Source organism: Triturus cristatus, chromosome 2_2 (genome assembly GCF_964204655.1).
Source record: "Triturus cristatus chromosome 2_2, aTriCri1.1, whole genome shotgun sequence".
NCBI lineage: Eukaryota > Metazoa > Chordata > Amphibia > Caudata > Salamandridae > Triturus > Triturus cristatus.
Window position 1 is genome coordinate 1,158,186,605 of NC_140582.1, and position 16,526 is coordinate 1,158,203,130.

The following is a 16,526-nucleotide window of genomic DNA, read 5'->3' on the forward strand; positions in this document are numbered from 1 at the left end:
TCGAACTTCGTTTACTTAGCAGCCAGACCAGTCTCCAGAGCCAGCAAATTGCCCAGAGATCACACTGACTGCCCCAGGACAGAATGATCGCGAGAGCGTGTAGCGTGAAGCGCATGATGCGTCACTGCTACGTTGTTCTCATCGAGGAGGGCAGGGCTGGCCAAAAGAAATCATTTTTTTAATGTCGCCCAGGGCAGTCATTGGCGCACTTGCGCGCTACAAGATTGATTGACGGCCCTGGAGGCTAGGACGGACCAATAGTAAAGACTAGAGGTCTAGAGCTGAGGACATAGAAATGCGGGACGTCATGGCAATTTTGGAAGCACTGTGACTGCCAGTGTCGCTTCAGGTCAGTGCTGATTGCGCGCAGCGCGCACTTTCAGCACTGGTGGCCCGTTGCGGCCGCGGCGGCCTTTATAATTTATTTGGGGACACAGTGTCCCCAAATAAATTATAAAGGCCTCCACGACCTCAACGGGCCGCCAGTGCCGCGGGGCCGCCCCCAAAATTGTGCGGCCTGGGAGCGGACCGCCCCCACCGCCCCCCCTGGCTACCCCAGTGGCTGCAATACATTTACTTGAGAGTTCGAGTACTTCTCACCACTCCTACGGGGCATTTTATGGGAGAGTAACGGCACTTCTCAACACTGCTTCAATACATTTAATGAGAAGTACTGGCACTTCTCTGCACTGCTGCAACATATTTAATAAGAGAGTACTGACACTTCACAGCACTGCTGGCTGCAATGCATTTAATGGGAGAGTACCTGCATTTCTCAGCACTGCTTCTAAACATTTAATGGGGAAGTAACTGCACTTCTCAGCATTGCTGCCATACATTTAAAGGGAGAATAATGGCATTTCGCAGCACTACTGCAATATATTTAATGGGAAGGTAATGGCACTTCACTGCGCTGCTGTAACACACTTAATGGGAGAGGTCTCATCACTGATGCAGTCCTTTTAATGGGAAAGTACCAGCACTTCTCAGCACTGCTGCAATACATTTAATGGGAAAGTACCTGCACCTCTCAGCACTGCTGCAATACATTTAATGGTAGAGTACCGGCACTTCTCAGCACTGCTGCAATATATTTTATGGTAAAGTACCAGAACTTCTCAGCACTGCTGCAATACATTTAATGGTAAAGTACCTGCACTTCTCAGCACTGCTGCAACACATGTAATAGGAGAGTACTGACACTTCTCAGCACTGCTGGCTGCAATGCATTTAATGGGAGAGTACCTGCACTTCTCAGCACTGCTTCTAAACATTCAATGGGAGAGTAACTGCACTTCTCAGAATTGCTGCCATATATTTAAAGGGAGAATAATGGCATTTGGCAGCACTGCTCCAGTATATTTAATGGGAAAGTAATGGCACTTCACTGCACTGCTGTAACACATTCAATGGGAGAGGTCTCATCACTGATGCAGTCCTATTAATGGGGAAGTACCAGCACTTCTCAGCACTGCTGGAATACAGTTAATGGGAGAGTACCTGCACATCTCAGCACTGCTGCAATACATTTAATGGTAGAGTACCTGCACTTCTCAGCACTGCTGCAATATATTTAATGGTAAAGTACTAGCATTTCTCAGCACTGCTGCCATACATTTAAAGGGAGAATAATGGCATTTGGCAGCACTGCTCCAGTATATTTAATGGGAAAGTAATGGCACTTCACTGCGCTGCTGTAACACATTTAATGGGAGGGGTCTCATCACTGATGCAGTCCTTTTAATGGGGAGGTACCAGCACTTCTAAGCACTGCTGGAATACAGTTAATGTGAGAGTACCTGCACGTCTCAGCACTGCTGCAATACATTTAATGGTAGAGTACCTGCACTTCTCATCACTGCTGCAATATATTTAATGGTAAAGTACATGCACTTCTCAGCGCTGCTGCAATACATTTAAAGGTAAAGTACCCGCATTTCTCAGCACTGCTGCAATACATTTAATGGTAGAGTACCTGCACTTCTCAGCACTGCTGCAATACATTTAATGGTAGAGTACCTGCACTTCTCAGCACTGCTGCAATATATTTTATGGTAAAGTACCAGAACTTCTCAGCACTGCTGCAATACATTTAATGGTAAAGTACCTGCACTTCTCAGCACTGCTGCAACACATGTAATAGGAGACTACTGACACTTCTCAGCACTGCTGGCTGCAATGCATTTAATGGGAGAGTACCTGCACTTCTCAGCACTTCTTCTAAACATTCAATGGGAGAGTAACTGCACTTCTCAGAATTGCTGCCATACATTTAAAGGGAGAATAATGGCATTTGGCAGCACTGCTCCAGTATATTTAATGGGAAAGTAATGGCACTTCACTGCACTGCTGTAACACATTCAATGGGAGAGGTCTCATCACTGATGCAGTCCTATTAATGGGGAAGTACCAGCACTTCTCAGCACTGCTGGAATACAGTTAATGGGAGAGTACTGGTACTTCTCAGGAGAAAATTACTGGATATAATGAGCCAGAAGACAGTCATATTTTATTTATTCTTTCTACACCTGACCTTGTGCACAAAGAATGTCACCTTCATGTGCAGAGGCCTTGCTTTAGGCAACGAAGAAGCATGAGTGGGCTAAGGTGGTGCACGATTACTATAATAATGGCGAGTCTAATGGAGTTAAACATTGACAATGCCCTAGGCCCCTTCTGTGTATTGCGGGCAGGTGTTCTGGGCACAGGATAACAATGTATGCCATGTCCTGTGCCAAGGGGGCACAGCTGCAGGCCGCAGACTCTGGCTGCCCAGTACCAATGCCCAGCTTCCCCAAAGCACTGCCATGCCCAGAAGTACCACAGGCATGTGTCATCTGGCTACCGGGCACGTGTGAAGTGCCTAGAGGGTGAGTTCAAGGGGCTGTAGTCCCATAGGTAACCATAAATATTGAAAATAAACATTTTCCTGGTTTCGATAAAATATATCATGCCTTTTTGGCAGTGCTTTCTACAGGTACATTTCACAGAACTGATGGCTACATATTCATTCTTTGTTTTGCACATTCCCAGAAGTTCCATCGCCCATGAATTATGGATTACCAGCAAGAAGAAGGCTGGAAAGCGGTACCATGAACCATGGCATGCAGCAGTCTCAGGCAGCGCCATATTTAATGCGCATTTTCACTTTTAAAAACATGTGACCTGAAAATGCCTCACAGCCATACTGTCTGGAGTTTTGGCGACATTTAAAAACTGCTTTCCCGCGTGCATAATGTCACAATAACCTAACGCTTCCAATATATGACTAGGAGATGCTCAAAGTGTACACCTTGCCCATGAAAGTTTCCATAGTTACAAAATACAAAACCTACAAGATATACCGTTATGGTACTGAAATGGATCAGTTTCGAAGCTTTTGCAATAAACATATTATGAGGTCATGCAAAATCATGAATTAATTTTAAATGATTGCCAGTATTCCACGCCATGGCTCCCTGCTTGATTCAGGAATAGTAAAGATATTTGGAGAAGGCTCTGAGGTATTTTTGTCTTAAAAATGCACTTTAACAGCTCTGTTTAGGTGACTGTTTCTGTTTAAACATTGCAATGCACATCCATTGTAACTTTAACTTGTTAACTGCCTTCCTGACATATATACAGAACAAAGAAACGTCTACACATATAGGGGCATATTTACAATAAAACTGCAAACGCCATGGTACGTCAGTTAAAAAAGACAGGTGTGCACCGTATTTACAATATTACGACGCACCATTGAGTTTTCCCCAGCGCGGACACTAAATCTAGCTGCCTTGCTCCAGCGCAGGCACCCTTGCACCAGTCTGTGTTGCAGGGAATGATTGTTTATGTGCAGGAAGGCGTCCCTTCCTGCACATAAACAATCCATAATGGGGATTTGTAACTTCTGTGTGTGCTGCTTTATGTAGCGCACATAGAATTTGCAAATCATCATTTTTCAAATGATTGTTTAGGGCCACCTTCTTGCACATGTACAATCATTCATGGCGGTTTGCTGTTTCCATGTGTCCTGCACAACACAGCACACACAGAAGAAGCAAAAACGAGGAGAAATCAAGCATTTCCCCTCTTCTTGCCATGTTAAGACCAGGTTTTCCCTGGTCTTAATTTTGGCGCGGTCTTCTATGTACGCCACCCTTGTAAATAAGGGACAGCATCAAAATCAATGGGTGTTGCAGCGGAAGGCGCACCACAACACCCATTGGATGCCCCTTTCACACTAAGTGTAGCGTGAAAGGGGGCCTTATTTACAAGGCGGCGTTGAGTTACGTTAAGTGGCTTAACGCCGCCTTGTAAATAAGGTGAAGGGTTTATCACCACAAGAACATCATAAAAAGTGACACTCCTGTGGCGATAGCGGCTTGTAAATATACCCCTAAGTGGTTTAACACCGCCTTCTAAATAAGGCAAAGTGCTTATCGGCATGAGAACGCCAACAAAAGTGATGTTCTGGTGGCGATAAGCCCTTGTAAATATGTCCCGTATTTTCTTACATCCTAGGAGTCACACATGTCAAGAGTCCCTCCCTCATTTTTATACAAGATCTGTGAAACATTGTGAGACTTGTTTGGCACAGACGCAAGCAGTCAAGGTGTTCGCTTTCACTAAAATCTTTGTTTCTGCATAAAAAATACATCATTACTTTCTTTATATAGCGCTTCCTGCAGCATACTTTGGCATTTTCTAGCAAAGTTAATAGCACATGCTCCTATTAATCAACTCAGTAATGCCATTTTTTCACCCTCGGATGAACTGATGTGATGCCAGTGCAGGCCTCCCATCCATGTTCTGCAGCTCACACATAATTCCTGCAGGAGGCCCATTTACCCTCCTGCACACACATCCATACCTTTTGGATTCAGTATGACGATCCAAAGAATGTTACTGCTTTAGCCAGATATTCAGGCTGTACCAGTTGTTTTGTTCTTTGTTGTGTTTCACGTAATACCATAAGCTAAGGGTGACCCCACAGCAAAGAAGAAAATAACACAGGGTTCCAAGTACTTCAGTTGCTGATAGAGCTTAGATGTTGCGGATGTTTCAGCAATGGTGAGGATCGGCAGGACGAACCAAGTACCCAGGAATCGGTGAGGCTATCTGGGGCACTGTGAACAGCACTGAAGAAGAAGCAGACAGCTTGATTTCTTTCTTAAAATGTTCATAGTTGGCAGGGTTCCACATTCTTCTGGTTCAAATGTTGATACAACTAGTTTGTTCGCAGGCAGTGCTTAATTTGAGCTGGTGGTTTGCGGTGCTCAGCACTGGCACTTAATCATCAACACCGGCGCTTTTCATGAGCACCAATTAAGGACACATTCATTTACGGGAAAGATTAGGTGGTTTGCCCAGAATCAAAGGGTGTTGAGCCCACCCATGAGACTCGAAGCAGGTTCCCCAACTCTGAAGTCAGCAGCTCTGACCATTCTGCCACATCCTTTCCCCCCTTTCATGGTTAGTAGTTGGTCCTGTTTTAGGCGGCGCTAACAGGAAAAAAGGGCTGGGGCAAGCTGCTTCCTGATGAGAACCCCTGCACTTATTCTTCCACAAATTAACCACAGTTCGCAGGTGATGTCCCTGTAATGGCATGGGTCACCAGGATGAGACCAAGTGCACAGCAAACAGGAAGGCGAGGACGACACATTGCAACCAGCCTTGAAGTGGGTGGTCATTGTTTGCTAAAATATTACTGCAGTGGCCCAAGGCTTGAATGAAAACGATGGACAGAGGCTCTGCTCTCCCAGGCGAGAAGTGATCTGTTGTGTCCAGGAGAATCAATGACCATACTTTTCCAGGCTCCCGCTGGCCCTCAAAGAGGCTGAACAAGGCACACCTCAAGAGGGATGTTGATGGTTTGTAGAGGGGCAGTTTTCTCCCTCCTCACTATAAATGTTACAGCTTTTTCATGAATTTATAAAAGGCCAGGGGGCTTGAAACCTTCCCGAAATAGGGTTTGACTCACCACTGGGACCACCAATGGAAGAGTGCATTATTTGTAGTCATAGTCCAATGGGCAGCTGAGGTCCTGAATTTGCAGCGGTCTTTAGTCAAGGAAAAATCAAACGTCCTTAAATACATTTTGCAACTTGAGCCAGCAACATCTGAGTCCCTGCCCCCTCTTTCACAAAGCCCTCACTGATACCTTAATGGGCAATTGGTCAAAGCCCTGTGCCTGCCCACCGGTGAAGAGGCAGATGCCCAGGTGACGCAGACAAGCTCATGGAGATCCTAATTTTCTCACTCTGCACCCTATTGCAGAGGGACAGGGGGTTCAGGATTCAATCACCAAGGCAAACCCCAATACTTCTTCACAACTTCTCCGGATAGAAAATCCAAGATGATGGAAGTGTTTGGATAATGCATGTTCTCTTCTGCTAGCCTGGCACTGCTGTTTGTTTACTAGATTTCTACAAACATGCGCTTGGGACATCCTCTTCAGGACATGGCAACCAAAATCTTGTTGGCGGTCCTAGAAGGCCTTAGGGTCTCTCTGGCGTGGACAATTTATGATGGATAAGACGTGGCAAAATGTGAGATTTGTGCTGGCCTACTACTGATTGCCTGGGAAGGGTGTTTGGCACTAGCGTTAAGCTCTTCCGACATATGTGAATGCATTCCTCAGGATTTTCTGGCATCGTCCAATCCTCTCTCTGTAGTATTGCATTTCATGGCTCATACCTATTTGGTGAAAAAGAAGATTCTGTTTCCGGATGCTTTAAAGATGGTGGAGCCATGGCATGATATCCCTGTCTGCCAAGCAGTTCCCACATCAGTTCAGAAAATTCAGAGGCTACTCTAGGATGCTGGCTTATAAGCAATGGTGGTCTCCCCAAACACTGCAGCAGGGGTCTGGTGGGCAAAATGCAGGTCAGCCGAGGCACCATCCCTCCCAGTACCGTTTTCCTCCAGCAGCTTTAGTTTGCCATTTTACACACCCACCCATCCTCTGGGGACAGGGTTCAGCACTTCAGCCCAGGGTGACGATCCATCACATCCGACAGTTGGGTCCTACAAGTCGTTCAGCATGGCTCTACCTCTCCCTTTCTTTTTGTCTCACCAAACTTCCCCCTCCCATCACAGCAAATTTCAGAGAAGCACCAGATAATTCTCTTACAAGAGGTGAGAGTGTTACTGCTCAAAGTTGCTAACCAGATGGTTCTGGACTCGGAAAGAGATGAGGTTTATTCAGTCGCAGCCCATGCAGGTAAGAGCACTGGGGCCGGGTGGGAGGGATATTGACAGACAACGACGATGGAAATTTAATTATTTCTTTAATTTTCCCTCGCGATCCTCTGTCGAATCCCGCTCCCCGACCCGGCCCCACAGCTCTTACCTGCATGGGCCGCGGCTGGGTTTATTACACGCACTATTTCCTTGTGCTGAAGAAGAGTGTGAGTTTCTGAGCCATTTTGGACCTTTGATCTTTGAATGCTTTCCTGCAACTTCTTCTGCTCATCAGGTGAGTGAAGGTCAGGCACTGTCGGTGCAACCTCCCAACACCAACCTTTTTCCAGACAAAATGGTGCCTAGGCCTCAGGCAGCCCTTTTCCCTAAAGTTGTGGCTCCTTTACACATTGGGCAATGCCAGCCTTTTTTGCCCCACCCCACCACTTGAAAGAGAGGGAGAGGCATCATCGGTTAGACCCCAAAAGTACTTTAAGCTTCTATTTTGGTCGTACCAAAGACCACCGTGTGGACTGTTAGCTTTTTCTGGGGTTCTCTGGGGAGTGAAATGAAAGGCTGTGTAGAAGAAAACTCTGTCATGGTGGAAAGCTGGGTCTGGTAGCTTAGTGGACTAATGTGTCCACTGTAGGGGCCTGTGTTTGACCTCCGGCGGGTCCACTTAGCCTTTCATCCTTCTGAGGTCAATAAAATGAGTACCATTGATTTGGGTAACAATAAACAACTATTATTCAGCGCCAATATGCCTAAGGGGATCATGCACTTTACAAATACACATGTATGTATAGTCCTCTGGAATTATGATCTGCTACCCATTGGTCAAAAACACCCACCAGAAGGGTTGAGAGCTCATTTCCCTAGAGCTAAAGCTGGCACCACTGTAATGCCACCTGTTATGCCTATCCTTGATATCTGCCAGGCTGTGCCATGAGCATTGGTGCATACGTTCACGAAGCGCTACCGCCTTGACAGCCAGGTTCAGCAAAAAGGGCATTTTGCCCACTCCGTCCTGCAGAACTTTTGGATCTGAGCCCACTTCACAGACCCTCCACTGAGGAGATACTGCTTTGCATCTATTCTATGTTGAGGAATATGTGGTTAGAAGCATCCATTGGAAGAGCAAGTTAAATCCCTGTGGCAGCGCTCTTTCTGGTGGATGCTCTATCTACCTGCAGATTCCTCACCACCTTGCCACATCCCAGTTCTGTGGGATGGCCCCCTTTTAACATATGAAATCAGCACACTGGTGCCAACAATCGTTCACGCTCTGTGCTTGAAAGTGAGAAAAGGGAAAAATAAGAAACTCTTGTTAGCTCACAAGGGTGGTGCTTGTATGCAGTTCCACGCTGTCATATCTGGGGCTGTACGGAGATAAGGCGGTGCTACCTGGTGGTACCCAGCAGCACAGGGTGAGCAGGGGGCATTTCTGAAGAAAAGTTTATATTTCCAGTTTAGTGCCTAGGGAATATTCTAAGGTGAGGAATTTGTGGTTAGAGTATCCACCAAAAGGAACACTAACATGTTTGTCACTGATGCATGACACCATAGGGTCACACCAAATACAACACTCAGCCATTCACTCCCACACAGTGTAAAATAATACCAATCTGAAAAGCCTCTTCAGCACCCCGCAGCCAGATGTTAAGTTCTCTGTAAATGCTACAATGCAACACATGTATGTTCTAAATGCAAATTTGTATTAACTTTCTATGGGAAGGTAAAATCCTTTTCAGATTGTTTTTGCGACTTCAGTGTCTTTCACTCTTAATTACCTGTTGCTATGACCTTGTGTACTGGCTTTTATTGTAGTGGGAGTATCACAGTACACCCAACTCTTCCTTTGTGGATGGTGAAGGGATGTGATAACATCACCTTTCGTAACCAGTGACTTCTCCTATCTAGACAGGGGCCCAGATTTACTAATGTTTGATGCAATGCTCAACTTGGAGAAGACGGAAGTCCTCATCCTCAGACCCTCCACCTCTGCCTGGGACAACACTTGGTGGCCCTCGGTAGCCCACCCACCACTACCGAACACGCAGGGAACCTCGCCATTATCCTCGACTCATCCCTCACCATGACAGATAAACTCCATCACCTCCACCAGTTTCAACTGCCTTAGCATACTCCACAAGACCTTCAAATGGATTCCCCACTAATGCAGGAGGACTGTCACCCACGCGCTCATCACCAGCAGGCTGGACTACGGCATTCAGTCCATCTATTGTGTGCCTTTTGCTTTCTCGCCCTAAGTGCGCCAGTATGCTCAGACGTGAGTCCTGGGCTCACTGTGCCACTGGAATCAAGCTATCCTGGCTGAAGAGGGGTGAAACCCCGAAACGGGTTCTAGGATGCTTGTTTCTGGTCCAGGGAGGACCTGGCTTGGCAGTTCGGGCTGGACTGTTCCCATGAGGCACAGGGTCAAGACTGATTTGCATATAGCCAGGTCTAAACTGCGGTGGCATGGTGAGCAAAAGAATGATGGATTCAACCCAGATCTCTTGACTGGAGGTGAATGTTTTGATTTGTTCTGCATTCCGTCCATCAATTGTGTGTTTTTTGCTTTCTCGCCCTAAGTGCGCCAGGTATGCTCAGACGTGAGTCATGGGCTCACTGTGCCACTAGAATCAAGCAATCCAGGCTGAAGAGGGGTGAAACCCCGAAACCGGTCCTAAGATGCTTGTTTCTGGTCCAGGAAGGACCTGGCTTGGCAGTTTGGGCTGGACTGATCCCATGAGGCACAGGGTCAAGACTGATTTGCATATAGCCAGGTCTAAACTGGGGTGGCATGGTGAGCAAAAGAATGATGGATTTAACCCAGATCTCTTGACTGGGGGTGAATGTTTTGATTTGTTCTGCATTCCGTCCATCAATTGTGTGTCTTTTGATTCTCGCCCTAAGTGCGCCAGGTATGCTCAGGCGTGGGTCCTGGGCTCACTGTGCCACTGGAACCAAGCTATCCTGGCTGAAGGGGGGTGTAATGCTGAACCCGGCCCTAGGATGCTTGTTTCCGGTCCAGGGAGGACCTGGCTTGGCAGTTCGGGCTGGACTGTTCCCATGAGGCACAGGGTCAAGACTGATTTGTATATAGCCAGGTCTAAACTGGAGTAGCATGGTGAGCAAAAGAATGATGAATTTAACCCAGATCTCTTGACTGGGGGGGAATGTTTTGATTTGTTCTGCATTCCGTCCATCAATTGTGTGTCTTTTGCTTTCTCGCCCTAAGTGTGCCAGGTATGCTCAGACGTGAGTCCTGGGCTCACTGTGCCACTGGAATCAAGCTATTGAGGTTCCGTGTGGGACGGAACGACACTTTTGAGTGGTGACGAATATGGATGAGTTGGGTATCTACGAACCGCAAATGACAAGTATAGTGGGTGTACGCAGTTTCGCTACGCAACCACGTATGGTTCGTCTTATTTTTGGGTTTATTCATCTGAACCCTCGGGTTCCATTTTAGATACGGCATCCATTTTGTTTCTTGCCCTCAAGTAGCCAGTGAACGGACTTTTGTCCGCTTCGTGACCCTGGGACTCTCAAGCTTACACGAGAGACACGTGTTCCTTTGAGTATGACTTTTATGATGAGGGAAACGACCCGACGAAGGCAGATGGCCCCGCTCGAGGCTCATCTTGCCGTGCCGGTCTATTGTTTCAGCCATGCATACATTAGACACGGTGTCTCTGATCCCGTTATCAAGTTTCCTTTATTACTCCTAACACTCTTCTTTAACCTGTTGTGCATCCTTGTTCTTTCTTTGCATCTGTTTTTGTCCCTTCTCCTAATGTGTTTACGATCAGGATGGAATGTGTTTTATTGCAGAGAAGATATGCTTTTACAGTTGGGAACTGGCAATACTGTGGTAATCATGTTCCGGCCTCCTGAAACATGAACGCGACCCTTTTGAAGTTTATTGTGGGAACTGAGTTGTAATCTTTGTTTACCATATTGTTCTATGGGAAAAACGTGTATAAAAGGAGCGATCCACTTTTGCAAATTGAAGCAGTCTCCGAGAACCTACACGCTGTGTACTTCTTGTGACTTCTGTATCCCTGCAGTAAAATAAACGCTGATCTCTGACGCCGCTGGAAGTGTCCCGTGTCTCTGTGTTTGGTACGCCAGAACAGGTAACCCACGAAGGTTTCAGGTGTTGTTCCCTGGCACCGCTGGGCTTTAGAAAAACCCAGTCCTTCAGTTGGCGCCCAACGTGGGGCGACATCAGCGGTACCGGTCCAAAGCCCGACGATCGTGAGGAACTTCGTGTGAAATCTCCGAGGGAAGGTGCACCGCGCTTCATCGATCCAGTTGTCGAGATAAGTGGCCCGACGTCTTTTCCCGCGAAGATCCCCGCCTCCTGACGGCTGCGACGGACTGATGCCCTGACTGTCGACCTGTTTTTGGCGCCTGGCGTAGTCCTTTGTACGGCGAGATGATAGACGGGCCTTCCTGGTGACGCCATTGTTCTTTCAGTTAAGTATTTGTGGGTCGCTCCCTGTTTTCCTTTGTTGTTTACATGGTACCGTAGCATTTGTGGTTCTTAGTTGTTGGGTTTTATTTGACGATTGCAATTGCCAAAAACCGAGGGTCTCGCAAACTTTTTGCGAGGATATCGTAAATTCGATAGCCCTTGAAGTTTGTAAACTCGGTTAGTGTGCGCGATGCCTAGCCGTAGTACTTTGTTTGGGTTTCTTAAATGTTGCAGAATGGATTCCCGGCTGGAGGATTCATGTCCGATACCTCCGGTTGGAACTCCAATTTATGAGCTCTATAGTCGCCATGGCGTAGGTCCTATCGTGTATAATGAATATTGGGTCCGCTACACTAAAAATGATGGCGTTCTTAGTTGGCCATCTCATGGTAGTTTCGAAACTGCCGTTTTAGATAATTTGGAAGCTAAACTGTTTAAAAAGAAGGCTTCCGGTTGTGGCGGAAAGAGGCCAAGCAGAAAGAAATCAAGCAGAGTAAGAAAAATAAAAGAGAAGGCGTTATTGCGGTGATGCACGATGCTGAACAGTATCAGCGAGACAAAGATGAGAAAGAGAAGGAAGTTAGTGCTCGACTTCATCATATGGCGGTGGATAAGTGTTATCCGGTGCTACCGCCTAACAATGATAAGTCAGGAGAAGAAGCGGTAGAGGATTCGCTATTGTCTTATCTGTTGAAATCACCACCTCCCTATGCTCCCGATACTCTGGGTCCCGTGATTCTACCTCTTCCTCCACCTGCTGTTTTGGCGGCTGCTGGTCAGCCCGCTGTTCCTCCCGCTCTCCCGAATCCCCTTGTGCCACAGATCGTTCCTCCTCTTTTGCCGGCTTCTCTTCCTACTGCGCCTTTTCAAGTCCCTCCTCAGTCTGTTGTTCCTGCTACTCCTGGTGCCGCATCTACTGCTATTGTCTCCACCCCTACTGTCGCCGCGCCTGGATCTTCTTCCTCTTCTCCTTCTGTTCGTAGTCGTCTCTTGACTGCTGTTGCTTCTCTTTATTCTCCGCTTTTTGGGCCAATACTCGGCTCGACTCTTTCAGATGTCGCTCAGAGGCGCAGCCAGCTTCCTGACGATAGAGAACGCGAATCGCTGGTAAAAATGGCACGTAAATGGATTCGTAATCCTGTTAAATATCCTTCGCGTGTAGTGTTTGACACCTTTTCTCAGTTTAATGCGCCAACTCAACGATTCGTGTTTGAGGAATTGTGTAAATCGTTGAAGGAGGAGTGGGATCATGATGTGGTAGATACTGTACCGTCTGAGGTTTCTGAGCTCCAGCATCGGTTCACAACTGGTGTGATTGTGGGTGACAAGGTTCGAGAAGCTCTAGAACGTTTGTTATCCTTTCGATGTACAGTGCAACCTCGAGCATTGTTTAAGGAGGAGACGGCAGCATGGATGGCACAACCTGGTCAATATCCGATGCGGGAAGTTCCCCCAGTATGGATGCCAGGCGATCCTAATGCTAACCCTGCTGTCCCAGGCCGTTTTCAGAGAGTGTGGATACACCTCCCTTGGAAACGATCGGAAGTCTTACAGGTGAAGCAAACTTTGCCTGATCCCCGTTAAAATCCAGCAGGTTATTATAAGGAGCTGTCCCAATTGGTGGATGCTACTGTTATGAACTTAGCTGATATTGATATGTTGTTTGGTAATGTAGTGCCTCAGCCGATTTGGGCGAAAATTCGTCACGAGAATCACGCGGCTGAGTTAGGCGGTGACTGGGCTGCCCTTACAGCGGCAGACGCTCAGCAAGTCGGTGGGGCTAAGCCTGAGCAGCTTATTGTGGCATTGCCCCAGAGGATTATTACTCTTATGAAAACGCTTATGCCGGCGATGCGCGTTAATTGGGACAAGCTGTCCGCGTGCAAGCAAAAGAGGGATAAAAGCGTTTCCGATTTCTTTACGAGATTTGAGGAAGCATTTGTCGATCATAGTGGCCAGGACATGGGCTCAGAGGGTGGTCAGCGGCTGTTTGTGGATAAGTTTGTGTCGAACTTGTTGCCCGAACTTAGCAATAAGTTGAAAAATTCTGAGAGTTCATGGGCTGTTTCTACCACTGCTCAAATATTGGCTACGGCCCAATATTACGAAAATAGGGAAAAGGAGGAAAGTGAACGCGCAGATAAGAAAACAAAGGATCTCAAAACTAAGGTCTTATTGCAGCAAGCGTATCCTCCGCGCTCGAATTTCACTGATTCGCAACAGCCAAATAGATCGCAATCACAGTTCTCTAGATCGCAGACGCGAAATGACTCTCCCGCACCTCGTTTTGTTTTGGGATATAATCAATGTGCGTACTGTCGAGGGGAGGGCCATTTGAAGTTTAATTGTCCGGTTCTCCGTGATAGGAATAATGGTGTGTCAGCTCGAGGAGGTCGTGGTGGTCCTCAACAAGCTTCACGTGGTAGAGGTCGTGGAGTTACTCAGAATCAGGCCGAGCGTTTTGCCACTTCCTCAGACTCGCAGAATTGTTTCGATCGACGCGATCTCTCGTCTGGTAGATCTGCACAGTATCATGTGGATGATCATTACGTTGAGCATGATGTTGATACGGATGGTATCTACTAGGACAGCCATAGACAAAGGAAGGGAGAAGTATCAGTTCCGGTTGATCAGAGAGGGCCTTATGTTGAAGTAGCTGCATTGGGCATCGTTGAGCCTTTTCTGTTGGACACTGGTGCAGCAAAAAGTTCCATTATGCATTCGAAACTCCCTGGCGCGCCTTTGTCTGGCTTAACGAATGTTTCCGTTGGATTCTCTGGCGCCCCCGTTAGCAATCCAGTTTCTAGCCCCTTGCCACTTACGATTGGGTCTCATGAGTTAGAAGCTCCTTTGATTTTGACTACTGGTTGTGGTGAGAATCTTTTGGGTTTGGATTTGTTAAAGAGGTTACATGCGACTTTGTACTGCTCTCCTACGGGTGTGGAGCTTACGTTGGGTGAGAATGTGATTTCCCCTATGTATCTATCGATCGATAAGCTCCCACCGGAATTGAGTTCTCTTCCGGTTTCTTTGTGGGCAACAGGTCCCAATGATGTGGGCCTGTTGGATATCCCACCTTATGTTGTTCAATTGAAAGTTGATGCGCGCTTACCACGCATACCACAGTATCGTATTTCCCTTGATGGCGAACGAGCACTATTAGCGATCATTTATGATCTGATCGGTAAAGATGTTATTGAGGAGACACGAGGTAACGTGTGTAATAGTCCCGTGTTGCCTATTCTGAAACGAACTGATCCGTCCAAACCTCCCGTGTACCGTCTAGTTATTGACTTACGGGAAGTCAATAAAATTGTTGTCCCGCAGTTTCCTGTGGTTCCAGACATTACAGCTTTACTGACTCTGATTCCAGCCTCTGCATCATGGTTCTCGGTAATAGATCTGAAGAATGCGTTCTTTAGCATTCCGATTGCTGAGGAAAGTCGTGATTTGTTCGGATTTTCGTTAGGAGGTCGCAGTTTCCGGTTCAAACGCGCACCTCAAGGCTATTGTGAGAGCCCATCGATATACAGCCAAGCTCTTAAAAGTCAATTAGATGCATTTGTGCTGCCGACTGGTGCGGCTTTGATTCAGTACGTTGACGATCTGTTGGTAGCTGCAGATACTGAACAAATTTGCAAGATTGCTACTGTGTCACTGCTACAGCATCTCTGTGACTTACACCACAGAGTGTCACCTTCTAAATTGCAATATTGTTGTCAAGAAGTTACCTACTTAGGTCACTTATTGTCAAAGGCGGGAAGAAGGTTGACCACTGAAAGAATCGCAGCAATTGCTCGAATGACTGTGCCAATAACTCAGAGAGATGTGCGTGCCTTTTTGGGTATCACGTCATACTGCAGACAGTGGATTCCGAATTTTTCACTGTTAGCGAAGCCATTGATAGCTCTCACGTGTAAGGATGTTTCGACTCCTTTGCCGTGGACGGAGGAATGTCAGAAAAGTTTTTCTGAACTACGTGATGCGCTGTGTTCGGCTCCCGTGTTAGGTACTCCTGATTACAGCAAGCCATTCACATTATACGTTCACGAGAGGGAAGGTTGTGCGTTGAGTGTTTTAACGCAACAATTTGGCGACAAGCAGCGCCCTTGTGCATATTTTTCCTCGACTTTAGACCCGGTAGCTAGAGCGTTGCCAAGTTGCTTGAGGGCGACAGCGGCAGCAGCGGCGTCTATTCGACAGTCCGCAGGTCTTGTTATGGATAATATGCTCATGGTGATGGTTCCGCATGCAGTTGATACTCTCTTGAATCGGACAAAGACTCAACATCTGACGAGTGCAAGGTTGTCTGGGTACGAGCTGACCCTTTTGGCAAGTCATATACAGATCAAACGTTGTAATGTACTGAATCCAGCGACATTGTTGCCGATTAATAAGGAATCAGATGATGTGCCACCACATGATTGCTATTTACGAACTGAGGAGGAAACAAAAGGTCGTGTGGACCTGAAAAACACTCCCTTGACAGATCCCGATGGTACCTTGTATGTGGATGGGTCGTGCTTTAAATTGCCGAATGGTGATGTAACGACTGCGTATGCTATAGTAACGTTGAGCACGGTTGTGGAAACTGCGAGATTGAATCAGAATTCAGCACAAGCTGCAGAGTTGATCGCATTAACAAGAGCGTGCGTTTTGTCTAAAGGAAAGCGAGTGAATGTGTTTACCGACAGTCAGTATGCATTCGGTGTTGCGCATAACTTTGGAAGATTGTGGAGAGAAAGAGGATTTATGACATCGCATGGTACGAAGATCCAGCATGGACAGCTCGTGAATGACCTTTTGGATGCACTTACACTGCCTAAACAAGTGGCGATTGTTAAATGTAGTGCACATCGGAAAGTGACGGATGATG